The following is a 22275-nucleotide window of genomic DNA, read 5'->3' as shown; positions in this document are numbered from 1 at the left end:
CCTTACTCTCTAGTTCCCCAACAATCAAACAGACCTGGCTGAAACCTTGACTCTCTTTGGGCAAATTCTGGGCAGAAGACTTAATCTCTAAACCTCTATTCTCTCATCTGCAAAATGGGGATAAATACTGCCTCCTTCATAGAGAGCAGAATCAATGACATAATGAATAGCACACTTACCACAGCACCTGGCAGGGTTATCTGTTGTTATCTTTGAACACAGGTCTGAAGTCTTTCTCCTACTTACATTCTTCTATAAGTCCTCACTAAGCCTTACACAAGACTCTTCAACATCTACTCCTTACCCATCATGCCTTTAGAATGTCTCCATATTCTAACCAAATCAAAAGTTTGCTTTCCCCAGAAACAGCCTCTTCTTTAATTGTAATGACTTTGAGCTATTCTCTTTGTGACACTCCATCTTTCTGTCTACAAGAACTCCTCAAGACCAATTCAAATGTCATCTCCTCTATAAACTCCCATGTCCTACCCACAAACGGTCCTTTTTGCCATATTTTCATGTTATTTAGTTAAAGTAATGCTTGGGCCGTATAAACACATAATACGGCCAAAAGTCAAAAGAATTTAAATTTTTTTTAAAAAAAGATTTATTTATTTATTTGTACAAGTACTGGGTACAGTCAGAAGCGCGGGAGGGTGAGAGAATTCACCAGAGCCAGAGCGGGGAACAGAACAGGCAGAAGGACCGAAGCACACTGCTGAGGGGAGCAGCGGGCGGTAGGAGAGGTCTGCACACCATGTGGGACCCTCACCGGCAGCCGGGGATCGAACTGGTGCTGCAGAGGTTGCGGGCAGCTTCGCAGCCCAGCGCTCAACCGCTGCGCCACCGGGGAGGCCCAAGAATTTAAATTTTTTAAAATATCCACTATGCACTGATCCTTACAGGGTGACTATTCAAGTAACACTCAGTATTCATATATAATTCTATTGAGGAAGTCCTATGCACATCTCCTATTGTGGTTTATACATTGCTAAGTAACCATCTAGTGTATCTAAACACCTTAAAGGCAGAATCTGGCAAGAAACCTCGGTCAAGGGTTCGCTGACAGGGAATTTAAGGTTGTGATGGACAAAGTTAAGGAGTCCCCTCTTTTCTGGTGAGCTAGTGCCACCTTCATTCTAGTGCATACTAGGAATAAACCTGGCTGCCCTGCCCCAGTGCAGGCTTTATTACCCTCCCCCCTCCCCACTCACCCCATTATTTCTAATCCAGAAAAGCAAGCACCTTCATGGGAAAGACAGGCTGTCAATCTCATTATATAGTCATTCCTGTAGCTACTTTGCTCCCATAAAGCTGGTTCAACCTTGGAGAATACAGCCAGTCCCTCAGGCAGCAGGAGAACCTTGAATTACTCATCAGTCTCTGGAAGCAAAGCTGGGGTGTAAGATACCACAGGATTGATGGGAAGGAGGTTTGGTCTGTTCAGCATCCCAGCCTATACTGGGAGTACAGAGGTAGGGGGTTAGGGCAGGACAGTGACAGCGTAGGATGGCAGGATGGAGTAGGAGGGGCAGACACATCATATACAGGAACCCTTCTATGGTCTCATCTTCAACTCCAATGGAGATGATGGAAGCCTAACTCTCCGGAGGGCAAGAAAAGATCTGAGTAAACACCATGACATAGATCCACATTGAACCCAAGTCCTGACGTGTACTAACTTGGTCTTGAAAGTATCTGTAGCTATTTCATGCTCCACCAGCTGAGACCAGCGTGCCAACCTTGACACCCAGAGACAGGACACCAAGAGCCCAACATATTCAAACACATTCTGGAGCATGCCTCCCCAGCACATAAACACCACTCTAATGTGAGAGAGGATGAATTCCTGAAGCTGTGCTGGGCCCATGCACACAGATACCATGCATGCCTGGTGGCCAGGGTTAGGATGCTGGGTACTGCAGAGAGCTGCCTCTCCACAATCCTTGCCTCAAGGTCTCATCACAATATGAAAGCCCTCCAGTGATTCTTGGGAAGGAGGGGTATAGTCCACCTCCCAGCAGCTGGTCACTTCCAAAGCTTTTCCAGAGCTGGAAAGAGGCCAGCCAGCTGGTTACCCCATCCGCCAGTTCAGGCCCTAACCCCAACCCCACCCCCGCCCCATCCCCTTGGAGACAGCCTAGAGCTGAAGGGGTCTATTGTTGGGTCCTGGACGTGGGGTGGGGAAAGAAGTCAGAGTTGTGAATTTTAGAGCATTTACTCTGCAAGAGGGATTGCTCATCCCCTTGGGACCATGTCCATACCAGAACTCTAGGAGCTAGCAAAATCCAGAGCAGGCTGCAAGGCCAGGGAGAGGAAGGGTCTGTACCTGGAAGTGAGACAAACGTCAGGGACTTCAAGATACTTAAGATACCCTGAATTCCATTATGTCCTGCCCACCCCTTTTACAAATAGACTGAGACCCTAAAGGGGAAGGGACTTGCCCGGTCCAAGCACTTAAGAAGCTGTCACAGGAAACAGATCCCGTGCAGTTGGGGAGAGATCAATAATTCAGAGTGACCGTGACAGTCCTCTGGATTTGGACAGGCAGTCTTGCCAAGGTGAGGGACAAGTAAAGATCAGGGGCCTGGAGAGAAGACCCTGCCTCACTGGCAGACATAGCACACAGGGGAAAGGCAGAGGCAGGACAAATCCAGAATTCTCACCAGCTGATGCCCTTGACCAGGGGCTCAACTCTTGTTCCACCCCTCTCTTGTTGAATTGGTTCATGGATTCTATAAGGCAGTTTAAAGAGGGGATAGCAGCTCCAGGAAAAAGACAGTAGATTGCACACATGTGCTTAACTTCATTCCTTCACAAAACATCAAAGCTACAATAAAAGACAGAATTTTTTGAATGGCAGAGGTGCCTGAGGATGGGAAGGACAATAGAGCAGGCAATCACCACCAAACTTTGAAAGCTGGAAAGTAGATGGGGTCAGCTGACAACTGAGACTAACCTGAGAAAATCACAAATCTCACAAAATCCTCAAAAACCCAGCAACTGGCAGTCCCAGAAAGGGGAAGAAACAGAGATGAAAGGTAAGTGCTAAAAAATACAGTAATTAGGGAAAAACTAATTCAAGTTCAAGAAGCAGTAAGATCCCTATACTCCTTTCCCAACACAGTCAGGGACTAACTGCCCAATATCACCCTACACACACCAGGGATTTCCCTGCAGGTGGTAAAGTGAGGGTCTCTGGAGCAGCACAGCAGTCAAGAATAGGGGTGCTGCATCCCAAACAAGGAAAGCAGGCCTAGAGGCAGAGATCCCAGTGCCATTCTCTATTCTCAGAGCATGGAGCCAGGCCTCCACCTCCTGGCAGGAGACAAGAATGTCTTTTCTGAGGACTCTGACCAGGTCAAGAAAAATAGCAGTGCTGGAAATTCAAACAAATAGCCCATCTGTGTCACCATACAAAGCAGCTCAGTCAACAAGGCCCCCCCAAGTACTACAGACCCCCACCTTTAGTCAAGAGCAGACAACAAACAATTATCACACACCCAAGAAAAATCTCCACCATGGAAGTAAGAAAGCAAAACACACCCAAAAAAGCAGCCAAAGGGAAATAGACTGTGCAGGAGAAAAAAATTCAGACAGAAAATTCATTAATATACTCAGAGTCAAAATGCTGAGGAACAAAAGAACAGGATTCTCCTTCTAATTGGAGGAATAAAAAATTACAAACATGACAGAAGACATACAAAAATTCAACAGACCCCATCCCCATCTGGCCCATACCACGTCTGTCACAAAGCAGATGTTCATAAATATTTGTTAAATGGAAAAAATAAGAGCATTTCTCCAACTTTAATGTACACACCTGGGGCTCTTATTAAAATAAGATTCAGATTCCATAGATATGGGATGGGGTCTAAGATTCTACATTTCTAACAAGCTCCCAAGTGATGCTGCTGTATTAATGCACAGACCACACACTGAGAGACAAGGGTCTTCTCTGAACAGTGGTTCTTTGGTTGTATATAACCAAAGAATCACCTGTGAGCTGGGAGAATGTTATTATATGGGTCCCACCCTCTCAGATGTTAATCAACTTGGTGTGGGGTGAGACTTGGGCAAACAGATCTTGAAGTCTCTTCAGGTGAATCCAAACTGGGGATGAGAATCATTGCTTTGAAGAAAGGCTGGCATTGTGCCAGTTATTTGTCCAGGCCAGAAAAGTTCTGTTTTCAAACTCTCCCATTGTTTGTTTTTTTTAAAGATTTATTTTTATTTATTTATGTATACAAGAACTGGGGTGTAGGCCAGAGGTGTGTGTGTGGTGTGTGTGTGTGAGAGGATTCACCAGAGACAGAGTGGGGAGCAGAACAGGTGGATCTACTGAGATACACTGCTGACTGGAGCAGTGGGTAAGACAAGGGAGGTCTGCTGTGCCAGGTGGGTAGCTCCCTGGCTGGGGATCGAACTCATGGCTGGCAATAGGTTGATAGTTTGACAGCGCTGAGACTTTAACTCCTGTGTCACCAGGGAGGCCCTCACTCTCCCACTGTTGACAGTGACCACTCTTTTAAAAGGCCTTCACATTACAGCGATGAGCATAGACTTATGGAACTAGTCACTACAGATGATAATTCTTAATTTTTATTTTAATTCTTAAGAATCTATTAATCAGTGGATAAAGAAAATTAGTATCAGTGGATAAAGAAAATTCTCAGAAATTTATTCTGAGAATTTTTTCTTTATTTAGAGTTTTACATTTACTTTAATCTTTCTAATTTTTTTTAAGTCTAGACATCAAAACTTTATCAGTCCAAGCCCTGTTTGGAAGTAGTTTTGTTTTGATTTTGAGATATAGATGATTCCCTAACCAAAACACCCAGTTCATTTTCTCAATGTTTGTTACTTAAATTGACTTTAGTAGTTCTGTCTTTATCTCATCCAAGCCACACACAGGAAAACAATAGAAATGTGCAGCTAGTAAAATTGCTAAAATTACAATAGAAGGAGTGAAGGATAAAGTTCAGAGAATCTCCCAGAATAAAGAGCAAAAGAAAAAAGATGGAAAACAGGAGGAAAAAGGTAAGAAAATGCAGAGGATCAGTATCAGTTTCAATATCCAAATAAAAAGAGCTCCAAAAGAAAATAAGAGATGAAATGATCCAAATAATATAAGAAAACTTCCCAGACCTGAAGCACAAGTTTCCAAACCAAATGGGTTCAATGAATGTACAAGAGACAAAAAAGAGACTCATACTGAGTCACATCATCAGGAAATCATTAGGAAATAGCATATTAGAAATAAAAAAGAAAAGATGCTACCAACTCCTTGTGGGGGCATGTAGGGGACACCAGACAGTATGGCGCAAAGTCCACACAAAGGATTCATATTAACTTCAGACTTCAACATTAATTCTAGAATCTAAAAGGTAATGGAACAATGTCCTCAAGATTCTGGAGGAATGTAATTTCTAACCTACATCTCTGTATTCAGCTAGGTGAATGACTAGTTTGTTTGGTAAGGTATCAAAATAGAGTCAGGAAGTTACATACCAAAGGTATGTTCTACCAAAATCAGAAGGTAAACCAACAAAGGAAAGACACAGGATTCAGGGAATAGGAGATCAAACACAGCAGGTGAGTGAAAGAAACACCCAGAGTAAAGAGAGATTCCAGGACAACTAAACATCAGCAAAGAAAGCAATCAGTCCAGGCTGCTTCGGCACACAAGGCTTTGAAAAACTTTTCAGAAAGATGAATCTAGTAGAGTATCTAGTGGAACTGACATCTTGAGAAATTTAGATCACTACTAGAGAGTCTGCTTAATTGAAAGGTAATAATAGAAAACTAAACAAAAAAGGAATTCCATGGAGAACAAAATGTCATGCAGCAAAGGACAGGTCATCAGTTTTTACCACATCATAACAAAGTAAACACAGACAATACACTGAAGGGAAAATGAGATAAATCTAGAGTTAATGGACTGAAAGATGTGAGGGGCAAGAATAAGAGAATCAGAAAGTCAAATTGTCATCTCTGGCCACGATGGACTATAAGGGATCAGCTTAACCTCCCAAATCAATAAAAACATGAACAAAATGGTTTTGGAGAAACCACGAAACAAAGGAGATCAGTCCTGTGGTTGAGTTCCTGGCCTACTGCACCAGGAAGGGAACCCAGTCAGACATGAGCAGACTCCCCGTGTTGAAATGGAGCTGAGAGTTTGGGAGAATTCACATGGCCAGTGTTCTCAGAATAGAGCATCAGAGAAGAACACCATATAGATCTAAAAAGGATGCCCAGCAAGTATTCAGTTGAGTGCTGATCATCGCACACCTGTAATGAAACTACAAGGCTGGGTAGATTAAATATAACGGCACCTTGTGCTCCCAAGGCACAAGGCTAGGAAAAGCACCTGTTCCCACCAGGCAGACTGAAAAGGCTAGGCACCGGATGGAATGCACAAATGGGTCTTCCTTCAGTGGTGGAGAAACACTAGCCCTGGACCTAACAAAAACAAAACCCAAAAGGATCACATTATTTCTATCACTTAACCGTATCTAAGAACAAAGCTCAAGAATAGTTATAGGAATACAAATATATTTGGCAAAATTAACATTGCCTGGCATTCCAATAAAAAATTATTCGGCATGCAAAAAAGAAATGGATTCATAATGAGGAGATAAAGCAATTAATCAAAACCAAACCAGAATTCACACTGATGACAGAATTATAAAGACATTAAAGCAATCACTATATAGTTTAAAAAGACAAATGAAATGTGTAGGGTAAAAAATACAACAAATTAGACAATGCAGAAAAAAAACCTGATGAACTTGAAGACTCAGTAATAGAAACTATACAAAATGAAACAGAAAAAAAGGATTTTTACAAATGAACAAAACATCAGTAAACAGCAAGACAATTTCAAGTGGCCTAATATATGTATAATTGGAATTCTTAGAGAGAAGAGAGTTAGGAGAGAAAAAATACTTGTGTAATCTGAAATTCTTTCATGTTTTATGAAAACATTTAGTCCACAGATTGAAGAAGTTCAAAGAACTCCAAACATAAGACACATGAAGAAAACGACACCGCTGCTCATCAATCAAAATGCTCAAAATTTTCAACAAAAAGAAAAATCTTTAAAAGGAGATGTTATATCAAGGAGCAGAAATAAGGATTTCAGAGTATTTCTTGGAGAAACAACAAACATGAGAAGACAGTGGCAATCATCATTAAAGTATTGACAGAAAAAACCTAACCACACCTGAAATTCTATTCCAATGATAGCTATCTTTAAAACATAAAGGCAAAATAAACTTTTCAGACATATAAATGCTGAAAGAATTAATCACCAGCACACCTATACTACAATAAATGTCGAAGTACTTCTGACAGAAGAAAAATTGTAACATATAAAAAGATCTATGTAAAGAAATGAATAGCAACGGAAATGGCAACTAACAGGTAAATATTTAAGAAATGTTTTTAATTATTTAAAATCATTTAAAGATAACTTGACTGTGTGAACAAAAATAACACCAATGTAGTGTGGAGTTTATAACATGTATGACCTTTTTTTAAAAAAAAAAAAAAAGATTTAATTATTTATTTATACAAGCACTGGGTACAGTCAGAAGCGCGGGAGGGTGAGAGAATTCACCAGAGCCAGAGCGGGAAGCAGAGCAGGCAGAAGGACTGAAGTACACTGCTGAGGGGAGCAGTGGGCGTGGCAGGAGAGGTCTGCGGGCCATGTGGGACCCTCTCCAAGGCCGGGGATCAAATTGGTGCTGCAGAGGCTGCGGCAGCTTCGCAGCCCAGCACTCAATCGCTGCGCCACCAAGGGAGGCCCAACATGTATGACTTTCAATGTTAAACGCAACAAGTTTTACAAAAGGAAACATAGGAGAAAAATCATTGTGATATGGGTAAGGCAAAGATTTCTTAGTACCAAAAGCACAATCCATAAAAGAACAAGTTGGTTAACCGAAATTCATTAAAATTTAAAACTTCTACTCCTCAAAAGTCACTGTTAAGAGAATTAAACAGCAAGTCAGAGACTGAAAGAAAATATTTGCAAATCACAGAAAAAAAGATCTGTATCTAGAATATAAAAACAAGAAACTCAAAACTTCCTAAGAAAAAACATGCAATTAATGTATAAGCCCTTTGGGCTGACACATCACCAAAGATATCCAGATGGCAAATAAGCACATGAGAAGCTGCTTAGCAACATTAGTCATCAGAGAAATACAAATTAAAATCACAATTAGATACTACTACAGATCTATTGGAATGTCTAAAATTAAAGCAACTGATCATACCAAATACTGGACTAAAACTTTCATACACAGGTGGAAGATACATAAAATGGTACAAACACTTTGGAAAACAGTCTGGCAGTCTCTTTAAATGATCCTGTCATTAAGTCCTAAGGATTTACCCAAAAGAAATGAGTGTATGTTCATATAAAGATATACAAATGTTTGCAGTAATAACCAAAAAATGAAAGCAACCCATCAAAAGCAAATGGACAAACTGGATAAATAGACATGGTATAGCATATAAAAACAATGGAGGGTCTCCCTGGTGGCGCAGGCAGTTGAAGTGCAGCACTGTGAAGCTGTCCGCAGCCTCTGCAGTGCCGGTTTGATCCCTGCTGGCCTCGGAGCAACCCACATGGCGCGGCAGACCTCTCCTGTCTCACCCATTCCGCTGCTCCCCTCAGCAGTGTATTTCATCAGTTCTGTTCCCCACTCTGTCTCTGGTGAATCCTCTCACCCTCCCGCGCATCTGGCCTGTACCCCAGTTCTTGTATAAATAAAAAAAATAAATCTTGAGAAAAAAAAAAATCAATGGAATACCATTCAGTAATAAAAAGGAATAGCCACTGACACATGTAACATCGTGGATGAGTCTCACAATAATCATAGTAATTTAAAGTCAGGCAAAAAAAAAAAACATGCTGTATGGTTTCATTTACATATAATTTTAGGTAATATGAACTAATATCTCAGTGACAGGAAAGAGACCAGTCTGTTACCTGGGAAAATGGGATAGCAAACGCAGAAATGAAGGGACTACATAAAACTTGTGGGGGTTGGCAAATTAAGGGTATGTTTGTTATCTTGATTGTACATATTAAATTTGCATGTTTTTAAGTATGTTCCATTTAACATGTGCCCTTACACTTCAATAAGGCCGTTATTAAAAACAAAAGAGCACTTCATTTTCTGGAATAAAGCATAGAGCAGGGGATAATTAAAGGCTTGGCAACTAGAAGAAAAGGTCTGGGAACACTCTTCCCCAATGTCTGCAGTCAGGGATCCTGGGGCAATGGTGATGAAATGAGCAAAGAAAAACCTGAACCTTCTCTGCACGGGATGGGTGTTGACTACCTGTTGGAAACTGACGGTGCACTGTACAGAGGAAACTGAAGTCCAGAGATGTTAAGTGATAAAACCAGATCTAAACTCAGATGTGTCAACATCCTCCTCTTCAGCTACTACGAATTTAAAAAGCTGACCTGGAATAAATGAAGATGTGTTTGTGTGTATGTGTTCAGAACTGTCTCCATTGCAGCCAGAAAGACAGAACCACTCTGGGCGTCCCATAAGGGCCAGGCACCACAGATGTAGCAGCTGAACTTCCGGTGTGTTGAGTGTCTGGGTGGCAGTGTAACAGGAGGCGTGGGTTGAAGCTGACAGGCAGGTTTGGAGCTGCATGAGGAACCGGCTCCTCCAGCAGTTTCAGCGACCGACCGCTGTCCCAGAATGTTGCTGCACTATTCCCTCTCCCCCGAGGAGAGGACTGCCTCCATTCAGTCTGCTTCCAGACAGGGCCACCTTCTTGGGCAGAGGCAGAGGTGGGCCCTAGCTAGGGCCCTGAGGCAGGCAACAACTCCGCACCCACTCCCACGCCCAGAGTAAGAATCCAAACAATGGCAGGTAAGAGGTGAACAGCCCTAGAAGGATGAGGCCCATAAGCTGGCTGACCAAGCCCTCTGGGTCAGGAATGAGGTCTGGCTCCCAGGGCCATGAAGGAGTTAACTGGAAGTCAAATCTAGCATTCACCCCTTCAAGTTCCACCTTCAGGCTGGGCTACAAGATGGTCTAGATAGTGCAGAACCGAGGACAGCACAGCTACCCAGCTGCCCACCACCACAGAGAGGGACTGAGGGCTGAGCCACAGAAGATGCCAAGTCTAACAATGCGGATACCACCTCTTCTCCCACCCTCTCAGGTGGGGGTCCAAAGAGCCTCTCCCTCCCCCCCAGACAGAAGGCTTCACCAGTAGCTCTCTACCCTTCTGCCCATTATTAATCCTTGGCTCTGGGCCCTCAGTATCTATCAGTTGTGACAAGAAGGTGTGGCGGGAGCAGATCAGGCTCGTGCCCAAGCCACTGGCTGCCTCACACACGTCTCAGCTCAAGTGACCAACAGGATTACAAGAAAAAGTCCTGGTAGGCAGTGCTGCCCTCTTCCCTTTCTTGGAATGTGTTTTGAGGGTGAGGGCCTGAGACAACCTGTGCTGACTGCATCGTCCCAGCTATGGCACAGAGCCCCGGCTCTCTCCAGGGGTAGAGGCAGAGGAGTGACTACCTCCTCTGCAACCTCAGCCTGGGGCTACCCCCCTTCCCTCTGCCCAGGCCTGGCAGCCACAAGTCTCACCTCCAGTCTAGACTGAGAAGATGCCCCATCACTCAAGTTGGCACATATCGCCCCAGGGGGGAGGGCTCCTGCCTCGTCATTGGAGCTGCACTGCTGCTTTCTTCCAGTCTTAAAAACCCTGGCGTGAACCAGGCTCGCTGGCGGACCCTCTCTCCCGACGTAACTGCAGCTCTTGCGTGCAAATCCAGCAGAGAACACAACTGGGCTTCCTTACCTGATGCCTTCTGTTGCTTCTCTGCTGGCACAGCTTGAGGACGATCCCGCAGGACACTGTTCTCAGGCGGTGGCTTCCAAGGCTCCCAGGTTCACAGGGCTCGTCTGCTCCCCACTCCCAAAGCCCTACATCTTGCGCTCAGCGCTGGCGCGATCTTGGGGTTGGGCAGCCGGCCTTAGGGTTACCACCGCCTCCTCCTCCGGCGTCGCCTACGGATCCTGTGCCCCTCAGGGGACGCCTCTCCCTCCCGCGACCCCTTTCCGTCCAGGTACGTTTCCTGGACAGCCCGCACCACTTGCCCCTCCTGCACCCCAGGCAGCCAATTTGCTTCCTGCACCCCCAGGCGCCCTTCCCACTCAGGCCCCAGGGGGCCCACAGGCCGGGCCCTCCCCACCAACTCGGGCCTCTCTCGGCGCTCGGGGGCCGCTCCCAGGACCACCGCCTCGCGTCTGAGGTGCCTGCAGCTCGCCCAGTACCGCGCCCCCTGCTCCTCGGAACTTTCGAGCCCTTCCCCGCGCTCCCAGGAGCGGTCCGCGAACTCCGACTGCAGCAGCAGCCTGCGTGGGCTCCCCTCCCCCCGCTCCTGCACCCCGGCGCGGGCCTCCCCGCGCTCCTGCACTGCAGGGCTGCCTCCCCCCTTCTCCTGGTGCTGCCTTCGCGGCCCCAGGCCCTCCTCCTGCACCACAGGCCAGCGCGGCGGGCGCCTCCAGCCCGCGCCGTCCGGCGGCCCCCAAACCAAGCCCAGGCTGGGCTCGTGGCCGCGGCCACCCCGCTCCTGCACCCCCGCGCCCACCCCGCCCTCCTCCTCCACGACCGGGCCCACGCCCCCCTGCTCCTCCACGCCGAGCTTCAGCCCGCGGAGGTGCTGCGGGCCCCAGCTGAGAAGCCCGACCCGCTGCGGCTGCTGCTCCGGCAGCGGCTGGCTGAGCCCCCCGCGCTCCTCCCGCGCGCCCGGCCGGGGGCTCCCCGCCGGCGCGGCCCAGCGCACCCGCCTGCCCCCCAGAGGCCGCGCGGTCCCGCCCCTCCAGATGGTGCCGCCGTGCGCGCCCGCTCAGCCGCCCCCCGCGGCGCCGCCCCTCAGGAGGGTCGGCGGGGTCCGAGCCCCTCCCGCGCGCGGTCGCCCCGCGTCCCCGGCCCGCCTCCCAGCCCTGGACCCCGGGCGTCCACGTCCGCCCGCCGGGCGCCGCGCCCCGCGCCGGCCCCCGCAGGTGCTGCGGCCCCGCGCCCGGCCCGGCCCGCCAGCCGCAAGCCCGGCCCTCCCGCCGGAGTTCCTGGAGCCGCTGCGCATGCGCCTGCGCCGCCCGGACGGCCCGCCCGCGCCGCCCGCCTCTTAAAGGGCCGGGCCGCGCTCACGCCGCCCTCTCTCTGCCATTGGGCCCGGCCTGGGCGCTCACGCTCCGCGCCTTCGCTCCAGGTTCTGCGCGGACCCGCCTGCAGGGGCAAAAAGAAGAGAGGTGAAGCCGAAGATAGAGAGTTCACACTGGACGCTGGGGTCAGCCAGGCCCAATGGAGGAATAGGGTTCTCCAAGTCTAAGTAGCAATACAGCTGCTGCTGCTGCTGTACCTTTGGCAATGTGAAAACTCGCCTCCTCAGTTGCCCGGGCTCACCTGCCTCCGCAATGAGGAGGTAGAATAGGAACGTTTCCAAGATCACGATCCTATGACTGTGGAGAGAAACTCTAGGGTTACTCTTCTCAGCCCAGAGGCTGAGAACCAGGGCTGTCCTGACCCTTTCCCTGGGACCAACAGAGGGCTGAAGGACTGGAAAGGAGAGCTGGTCTCCAGCCAGTGACTCTTCCTGCTGGGAGCATGGGAAGAAATTCCCAGGTAAGACTGGGAGGAGGGCATTTCCTCCCCACCTCTTTGCTCTCTTCACTCAGCAATCCAGCGCAGCCTGCAAACCCACATTCTAGCCTAGCCAGAGGCAGCCTTGGGTTGTGGAGCTCAGAACCCAAAAACTTAGGGCCGCTTGGTTCTGTTACTGAACTGTGTCACATCTGTGAAATAGTATAAACAATAAACAACTCCAGATCCATCATCCCAAGGGGCAGATGTCAGGGAACTGATAGCTTTCTATCCTCCCATTATCCAGCTTTGTCCTGGTGAGAGGACATTAGGGCAATGAGAAGGGGATGGGTTCCAGATGCCTATGCAGGACTTGGTCTGGTGTCTTGTGAGCAGGCTGGTGACTTTTTCCTGAATCATTTGATCACAGTGTGTGTCACGGCTAACCTTTCCCCTGGAACCAGAACCCCCAAGCAGGGTGAATGTACCTGCCTTGGTCAAGAAAGGGCCTATGGCAGATAGGATCCCTGCCCCACCACTGGGCACAGCCAGGCTAGGGTCTTCCCCTTTGTTGCCTGGCCTCATGAGAGAAAGTCAGGAGGATGCCAGGTTTGGGAGAAGGAATCTGAGGAGTGTCCTCTACCCAATCTCCCTCACAGTGATGACAGTAATGACAATTACTCAATAAACTAGTTTACTGAAGCTCTACAGTTAAGTAATTTGCTTAGGCTCATGTAGCTGGTAACAGTGAAGCCAGGATTCAAATCCAATTTGCTGACTCCAAAATCTCCTCTGAACCACTAACACACAGCAAAGCAACACCAAAGCTAGGTGCCTCACTTCAGGAAGTCAAGTCTGACTAGATTTGGGGGTCAATAGATCAAACACCTGATTTGGAGCAAGGTTCTCTGCTGATAAGTCAAACTTCAAAGTGAGAGATCAAAGCACCTGCATCCGGGTCAATCTTGCTGCACCTGCGTGCGGGTCCTCTTCGCCCCAATTCTCCATGCCACTTCCCCATGCCCTCAAAAGTCAGGTCCATGTCTCTTACACCTGTAGCACAGGTTCTATAAGCTCACAGAAAAGCCTGCCCTGCTCCCTTCCCTCACCCTGCCAATTTCCAACTCTTATACTGTCCCACCACCCTGGGACTCTGGGGTTGTACTGGGAGGTGATCCTGAGCTTGTTCCATGTCTGCTTTGTTCTGTAACTGCAGTGCTAGTAGCTGGAGAGAAGCCTGGGAGACTGCACTGCTCTAGAGAGCTGACAGCATAAAGGAGGAAAGAGCCACAGCCTACAAATAAAAGGCTCAGGAGATTCAGGAGGTGACTATGGGGATAACCCTAACTTTCTAACGTGTCTGTGCCAGTCCCTTCCTAGAGCTGGAACTTGAGAAGAGCTGCCCACAGCAGAGCAGTAGGGCTTGTCAGGTCTAGTTCTAAGAGGCTTCTGGCCAAGCTATGTGAGGGAGGCTTTTAGTGGTGCCTTAAGAATCTCCAGCTTGAGATAGTTGTACTTGGGGGTAAGCGAGAGGCCACAGAAGATGGCTACTGGGATGTGCATCCTGGCTCATACCTGTAGGCAGGTGCTCAGCCAACTGTGCTGGATGCCACCGATTGGGCTAAAGGGAGGTTTTCCCTTCTGTTTTGGTTTTTAAAACTACTGTTGCAACCTATAGTAGGCAGTGAACATAATCTAATGGATTTTGGCTTTTTTTAATGAAAGAGGATAATGATGAAATAGAAAAATCAGAATATAATTTTTGAACTTATATTGAAGTATTATATATATCCAAAGAAGTGCAAAAGATGTACACATTTTACAAGATGAATTTAACCAGCACCCAAATAGAGAAACAGGACATAACCAGCATCGAGAAGTCCCCCAGGTGTGATTTTTAAAATAAATTAAATTTTATTATATTAATCTTGAAGCATAGGCCCTTCATAGTCATAATTTGTTTTTAACTTTCCAACAACCCTTTCCCTCTGCCCCTCCCCCACCCCCGCCCACGTACATAGATGAAAACTCCACCACGAGAGGGAATTTTGTCTGGGAATAGATTGCACAGACACCTAGAGCAATGCCTGGCATGCAGTAGGCATCAATAATATCTGTTGAATAAATGAGAATGCATCATAAAGAGTAAAGATACTGTGTTGTGACATTTCTGTTTCATTACACACATGGGTGTGTGCTCTATGTCTTGATATAAAATCTATTTATTGATAAGTTGCAGTCAAAAATATCTTGAAAGCTGCTGCTACAGCTTGAGAAAATTATGGAAACTGTGATGCAGGCCAGAGAAATGAGCATGGGTGAAGCAGAATATTATACTAACTAGACTTCTCAAACTTTAGTGTGCAACTGAATGCCCTGAGGATCTTGTTGAAAGGCAGATTCTGATTCACCGATCTGGGAGGAGGATGTTGAGATATTGTATTTCTGTCAAGCTCCCATAGTTTGAATATCAAGGCCTTGGACCCAGAGAGTCTCAGTTCTGCTTTACATTAAGAATCACTGATGCCCGGGCCCCACTCTAGAATAATTTAAATTAGAATCTCAAATGAGGCTCAGCACCTATAGTTTCTAAAAATCCCCCCATGTGATTCCAATGTGCCACCTGAAATGGAGGTATTTGGCTAGAATGTAAACTGGGGGGGGGGGGAGGGTATGGGAGGGGGACAGAGCACAGAGATTTTGGTGTTTGTTTCCTGTGTACCCCCAGTGCCAAGAATAATGCCTGAGATGAGGTAGGGAGTGGAGAAGGGAGAAATATCAGGGTGAGATCAGAGTCATGGGGGTAAAAGACACCAGAGTTTGAGTGGAGAACAGAAAAGGTGGATTTATTGAAATGCGCTAAGAGAAGTGGAGGGCAAGAAGGGAGAGGTCTGTACATGAAGGAGGACTTGAGGCTCTCTTTCATACTCTGTTTTAATGGACTCTAACTTGGGGCACCAGTTTGCACCAGTTATCTGCTGGGATGTCTGGTCTTAGGTGCTGGCCTTTGACACAGAAATGTGTCCTGGCCTCTGCTTCTGCATTCCTGGAGCTGGGCTGGCTTTTCTGCTCATGGTGGTCAGTCTTATGGCCTGTCCCCAAAACAGACTTATCTAGTCCCTGATCTGTTCAAGCCTTTCAAACCTGCCTGTGGAGCAAGGAATGGGGGAGTAGTTTTTAACCTTATTAAATGGTATTCCAACAGGGAGAAAGTGAGTTGTGGTCTGGAATAGTATCTAAATGAACAAATCTATCTGATTTGGCAAAGGGCAAAAGATGCCTTAGGAAGGGACCGGTTGCTTCTCAGTTTAGGTGAAGGCAGATATGGGGCTATCTGTTAACCCAGGCCATTTCTGCCAGGACCAAGAACAGAATGTGCCCTTACCCTAACGCTTAGGTCAGAGTTCCCTGGAGCTGCTCACGGGACACATGCCCCCAACAATTCAGAGAGTTTCGAAACCTTACGAGGACACGGAGAGGAGGCATTGCCAGCCATTCCCATGCACTTGCCTTCTGCACCCAGCTAGAGAAGGGGCCAAATGAACTCTAAGCTGACAAGCTTGGGGAACACCATGGACTATTTCAGAATGCAGCATTCTGAGTTCTGTCGCCCCTAGTGGAAAGTTGAAGTTGGTAACCAGGGGTGCACCTCATCTAAGGTGGACACACTGGTGTTGGGTGGACACACTCTTGTAAGACATGGCCCAACCCACATAATCAAGAAAACGCTTGTGGGAGAAACAAGACTGAATCTATGAAGGACTGGCTCTTTATATTCTTCATTGCTCCTTCCTTACATTTGGCTACCCCGGGAGCTCACTATACTAAGTTTAAAATGAGAAACAGATTAGCTTTAATAACAACGCATTTTTTCATTTTTGTACCTTTCTGCTATTCCTCTCCTCCATTTTTAATGTAGAAATAGTAAATCCTTAGTCGATTATTCCTTCCTCCTGTTAGCATGACGACCATTCGCATGAAGCCCTTATCTGTTGCTTTCTGGCCACCTTCTCCAGCTTGGTGAGGTCACTGCAGTCCCTACCACCCCCACCCCCACATATATCTGAGTTAATGAGGCCCACGAGGATAGAGCTCCCTGATGTGTGGCTGTAGCTGAGAAAGGGTGTTCACAGACTGCCAGGCACTTCCATTTGGCCATATCTGAGGAACTAGCAACAGAATCTAAACTCTCAAATCCAGCCCTCTCCCATATTCCCTGCTCTCTTGAGTCACTTTACCCATCCTGTCCTTCAGTGCTCTGTTCAGGCCCAAACACCGCAGGGTCTCATTCTCCTGCCTCCTCTGCTTCTGACTCATTTCCTGTCAGCTACCACGTTAGTTCACTTGGGGAGCACCTGGGTCTCCCTTCACTATGCCATTTCTTCGTTCAAGTGGAGCCAAGCACCTTTGAAATGCCACACACCTACTTAGGAATTTACTTCCCTGTGAGGAAGGAAAGCTCCTTTCATCAGCAGGCCTGTTTCTCCCCTCTCTGGGAGACTGTAAGGGTTAGATACGATAATACTGTGATATTTATATGCTGGGTGGTATTTTGCTGTAAATGCTCTTTAGATGACCTTGCTGACTTTAGTCTCTGTGCCTCCATATTAATTCCCCATTAATCTTCCTGAAACACCTATTTATCACATCACTCCTTTTTTTTAAAGATTTTATTTTTATTTATTTATGCATACAAGAACTGGGGTGCAGGCCAGAGGTGCAGTGTGTGAGAGATTCACCAGAGACAGTGGGGAACAGAACAGGCAGATTGACTGAAATACACTGCTGAGGGGAGCAGCAGGCGAAACAGGAGAGGTCTGCTGCGCTCTGTGGGTTAACTCCCTGGCCGGGGATCAAACTCATGCTGCGGTGGCTGGAGTTAGCTTGAATGTACTGAGACTTAACCCCTGTGCCACCAGTGAGGCCCTATCACATCACTCCTTTACTCAAGAACCTATATTGCTCCCTAGTTCTGTGAATCACGGTGACTCATCATGGTAACAGAGGGGGTAATTGTGTCTAGAAGAGCCAACAAGCTGAAACTAGAAGTCGAGATAGGAAATTCTGTTTCAGAAGATGAAGCAGTCAGAAGTCAGGGAAGCAGCTAAAACAGCAGATACAAGTTCACCATCAGCAAAGATACTAACCTATGAGTACTGTAATTGCGGGCTTGGCTGTAGCAAAAAAAAAAAAAAAAGGCTAGTCCCTGGACATTAGTTTCAGTTGTCCAAGATACCTCAGTATCAGCGGTCTCTTGGGAGGTGATCAGATGACAGCCACAGGGCACCTGTGCAAATGCTGAGACTCTTACAGTAGTCTCACCAATAGTATATCTGTGCTATTAAGATGAGAAAGAAAGGATTACAAAGGTACCCTAAAAGGACAGACTTGAATCTGGTTTTGAAGGAGGAAGCATTATGCTAGAGCTAGAAAGGATCTTAGAGAACATCAGGCCTAATCCTCCTCATTTAGAAGTGAGGAAACTAAAGTTCTGAGAGGTTAAGCAGGTTACCACCAAGAACACCCAGAAACTTATAGAAAGGTGGTGGTGACTGAACTTGGATTAGAACTTCCATGACCCAGATTAAACCCACTAATTCTCTTTCTCTCAATTCGCTAACCCCTCTGGCACATACATATATATCATGCCAAAGCTAAACTGTGAAAACAAACAGAATAGAGGGAAAATATTTTAGTGAATTCTGAGAATTTACAGATAGGGATTATATATATCTTAGTCTCTATATGCCTGGTTGGGGGTGATGAGAACACACCTTTAGGGATTAGTCGAGGGGACTAACTGGACTTACCAAGGAAAGCTGGGGCTGAGTTCTGGCTCAGGGACAGCTTAGACTGTTAGGCCATGTGATTACCTTCCAACATGCACAAAATTGCCACACATACTCTTGAACGCTGGTAGCAAACATGGATAATAGTCAAATACACTTTGAGCTGATGAGGTTTCTAGTCCCTGATGTGAGCACAATATTGAATAGATTTTCCACAGGGAGATGAGTAGGGAGCAGCAAGTTCAGAAAAAGGAAGGGACTGTGGGGATATTGCTGCATCAAAAAGGATTAGAGAATGTCTCTAAGAGTAAGGAAGCCCTTTATGTGCAGAAAAATATTTGTCAGTTTGTAAGTTACCTTATGATTTGACTTACGCTATCTTTTGCCACGTAAGTCTTTGTTTAACTGTACTTTGAAATCAGTTTATCAGTCTGTTTGCACTTGGTGTCAGGGTTTTCTGGTCATGCTTTAAAAGGCTTTTCCCTTCCCCAAGATTATTTTAGAATTCCCCTGTATTTTCTTCTAGAACACTTATAGCTTCATTTTTAAAATTTGAATCTTTGATTCATATGGATTTTATTCTGATGTAGAAGTTCAGGCTGGAACCCAAGTTTATTCTATTTTTCCATATGGTTACTGTCAGCTCTGCTTGGTTTTAGAGTTAGAAACTCTCGAAGCGCTTTTTAATCACTATAAAGGGCAGATATTATCATGGTTCCCAGAAATCAGAAACTACACTGAGGTCTTCACTGTGTTAGAGAACAAAGGGGTTAATGCAAACAAGGACAAGACCAAATCTAGGATATGTGTGCTGGTGGACAGTCTATCAAGAACCCTTAGATCTGCAGAGTCCCTTCCCTACTCCACCTAATATCAAGTGAGTTCCCCTCCCCACTCAGGCAGAAAACAAGAGATTTGCTGTCCAAATTGCTTTAAACAGAGGGGCTCTGGGTAGGGACAAGTACAGCTAGGTGGAAGTGAGACCCAATGTTCAAAGGGTATAATGAGCATATACAGACTGATGATCATGCCCAGAAATTCCTTCTTGAGACCCAGAATGAGTAACCATGCTTATAGCTTCCCAGATTAAAAGAAAGTTGCCCAGAAATGCCTCTGAAGAAACAGACCAATGCAGGAAGAAGTCCTACAGATACTACTAACCTTTGGTAAATATCTCAGTAAAATGTCAGGGTCCCTGTCTGATCACTCTATCATCCCCAGATGCCAAATGCCACCCATGCATACAAAGTATCTCTCGCTTCAGTATAAATAGATCATTAATTGTCATACCATATATTTGGGGAAAGCTTCAACATAAAAGATGGTTTTTAAAAAAGAATTCAGAGGATACAGAAACAATGGGAGCAGGGAAAAATTTTAAAAATACATAAATTTTGCCTGATGAAGTACTATCAGTGGACTAAGAATAGGCGGCTATAGGAAAAAATATTTGGAGAACAAGGAACTCTTAGAAACAAAAAATGCAATATAAAAAATTCAGTGGAAGGGTTGGAAGATAAAGTTGAGGAAATCTCACAGAAAGTAGAACAAAAAAAAGACAGAAAATTGTAAAGGAAAGATAGTATTAGAGAATCAGTCCAAAAAGTCCAATTTTATCCAAATGAAAAAAGAGTTCTAGCTAGGACAAAATGATGGAATGGAGGATTTTAATCAGACATGAAAGGCTGTTCCAAAAATAAAGGCCCCATGGTTTTAAGTAGGAGAATTCATCAAGTACTTAGCAATTTGAGTGGAAAAAGTCCCACCTGACAATGTATCGCAGAGAAATATGAGACAATGGGGTAAAATTTTCCAGAAAACCAGATTATATATAATTAGGAATGAGAAATGTATAGCACTTCTCAACAGCAACAACGCAATATAGAAAACAATGAAGCAATTATTTTCCATGTAGAATTGAACTATATAGTCACACTATTAATAATAGAATAAAGACTTAAGACACCAAAGACCTCCCCCCACCCATTTACATACCATGCATGTTTCTTGGAAAGCTATTGAAAGATGTGCTCCACCAAGATGAGAGAAGAAATTTTAAAAAGTGGAAGTTAGGGAATCTAGGGGAAAAGACAATAGTTGTCTAACAGTCCAAAGAGCTACCAGTCAAAATTAGAACCAGAGGACAGAAGCTCTGTGAGAATAAGTATGAAAGTGATTAGATTATGGATTTGAATGCATGAAGGGATAGTTAGGGTTTTGTCAGTTTGGGGATGAGTAACAAGAGACAAATAGAAAACAAAGTCAAAAATTAGACAATTATTATCTCAGAGAAAATAACAGTATAATAAAGGGAAATGCAGCTATATTTCATTGTATGATTCATCTGTGAATAAATGTATGTATAAAAATATAAATTCTCACTATTGATGACACTATCAGAAGAAAGAAGAATCAGAAATGCAGATGTGTTTGTGCGCACAGGGTTGTTGGCATAAGAGCTAAAGCCACATTTTCCATAGTACAGTTAATGGATAATGTTTACTATGGTCTCAATGTTTGTGCTCCCCTCAACCCCCACTCCATTCAGCAATGGAATTCCTGGAACATATGGGGGAGTGTCTGTTTTTAATTTTTTTTAAAGATTTATTTATGCATACAAGAACTGGGGTACAGGCCAGAGGTGTGGGGGAGTGAGAGGATTCACCAGAGACAGAGTGGGGAGCTGCGTGTGACACAGGAGAGGTCTGCTGTGCCATGTGGGTATCTCCCTGGCCAGGGATCAAACTCTTGCTGCAGAGGCTACAGATAGTCTCATAGGTTGTGTCTTAACCCCTTGTGCCACCAGGAAGGCCCCCTGTTGACAGGTTCTTGAAAATTGCAACTTTAATTACTTTAAGCAGTAATTCAGCCAGGATCGTTGACCAAAAGGATGTTATTCAAAGACTTGCTATACACTCAGTAAATAAGCTGAGAAAAGATGCTCAACATCAGGTATTAGCAAAGTGCAAGTTAAAATAAGATTCTAAGCTCACTGATTTTATTCTTTACCTTCGAAATGCACATGAGGGACCTGCCTGGTGCACAGCGGTTTAAGACACAGCACTGTCAAGCTATCGTCAGCCCCTGAATTTGATCCCTGGCTAGGGAGCCAACCCACATGGCACAGCAGACCTCTCTTGTGATTGCTACCCCCCTCAGCAGTGTATTTCAGTACATCTGCCTGTTCTGCTCCCTACTGTCTCTGGTGAATCCTCTCACCCCCCCCAACCTCTGGCCTGTACCCCAGTTCTTATATGCATAAATCTTTTTTTTTTTAAAAATGCACAATACATACCTATTAGCATGGCCAAAACCCAAAATGTTAATATCACCAAACACTGGCAAGAATATGGAGCAATAGTAATTCTTATTGTTAGGGGGAATGTAAAATATGAGTCATTTTGGAAGACAGCTTGGCAGTTTTTTACAAAACTGAAACTCTTATCATATGATCCAGCCACTGCACTCCTTGGTATCTAACCAAATGAAATGAAAACATGTCCACACAAAAACCTATACATGTATATTTATAGCAGCTTTACTCATAACTGCCAAAACTTGGAAGCAACAAAGATGTCCTTCAGTGGGTGAATGGATAAATAAACTGTTACATCCAGACAATGGAATATTATTCAGCAATACGAACACGTGACTATTACGCACTGAAAAGACATGGAGATTCAGTGATTTTAACAGATGTACCACTCTGGTGGGGGATGTTGAAGCTGGGAGTTGCTGGGGGGAAGGAAGTACAGGCAGGCAGTATATGTGAACTCTGGATATTCTGCTCAATCTTATTGTGAACCTAAAACTGCTCTAAAAAAGTAAAATCTATTTAACAAATGACAACTCAGTG

The 22275-nt window shown here is 45.4% G+C and overlaps 1 protein-coding gene across 1 annotated transcript in view; it reads right to left on the bottom strand.

The window, feature by feature from the left end:
• Window positions 1–11434, bottom strand: part of TNK2 (tyrosine kinase non receptor 2) — a 40024-nt gene extending 28590 nt beyond the window's left edge. The window contains exon 1 of the mRNA XM_037525373.2: window positions 10846–11434. The gene's annotated coding sequence lies outside the window, so the exon portion shown is untranslated. The remainder of the gene's footprint in view (window positions 1–10845) is intronic.
• Between the last annotated feature and the right edge of the window lie 10841 nt (window positions 11435–22275).

Source organism: Talpa occidentalis, unplaced genomic scaffold, assembly GCF_014898055.3.
Source record: "Talpa occidentalis isolate TD23 unplaced genomic scaffold, MPIMG_talOcc4v2.1 talOcc4.4, whole genome shotgun sequence".
NCBI lineage: Eukaryota > Metazoa > Chordata > Mammalia > Eulipotyphla > Talpidae > Talpa > Talpa occidentalis.
The sequence above is the reverse complement of the archived record's forward strand: the minus strand, read 5'-3'. Positions and strand labels throughout refer to the sequence as shown.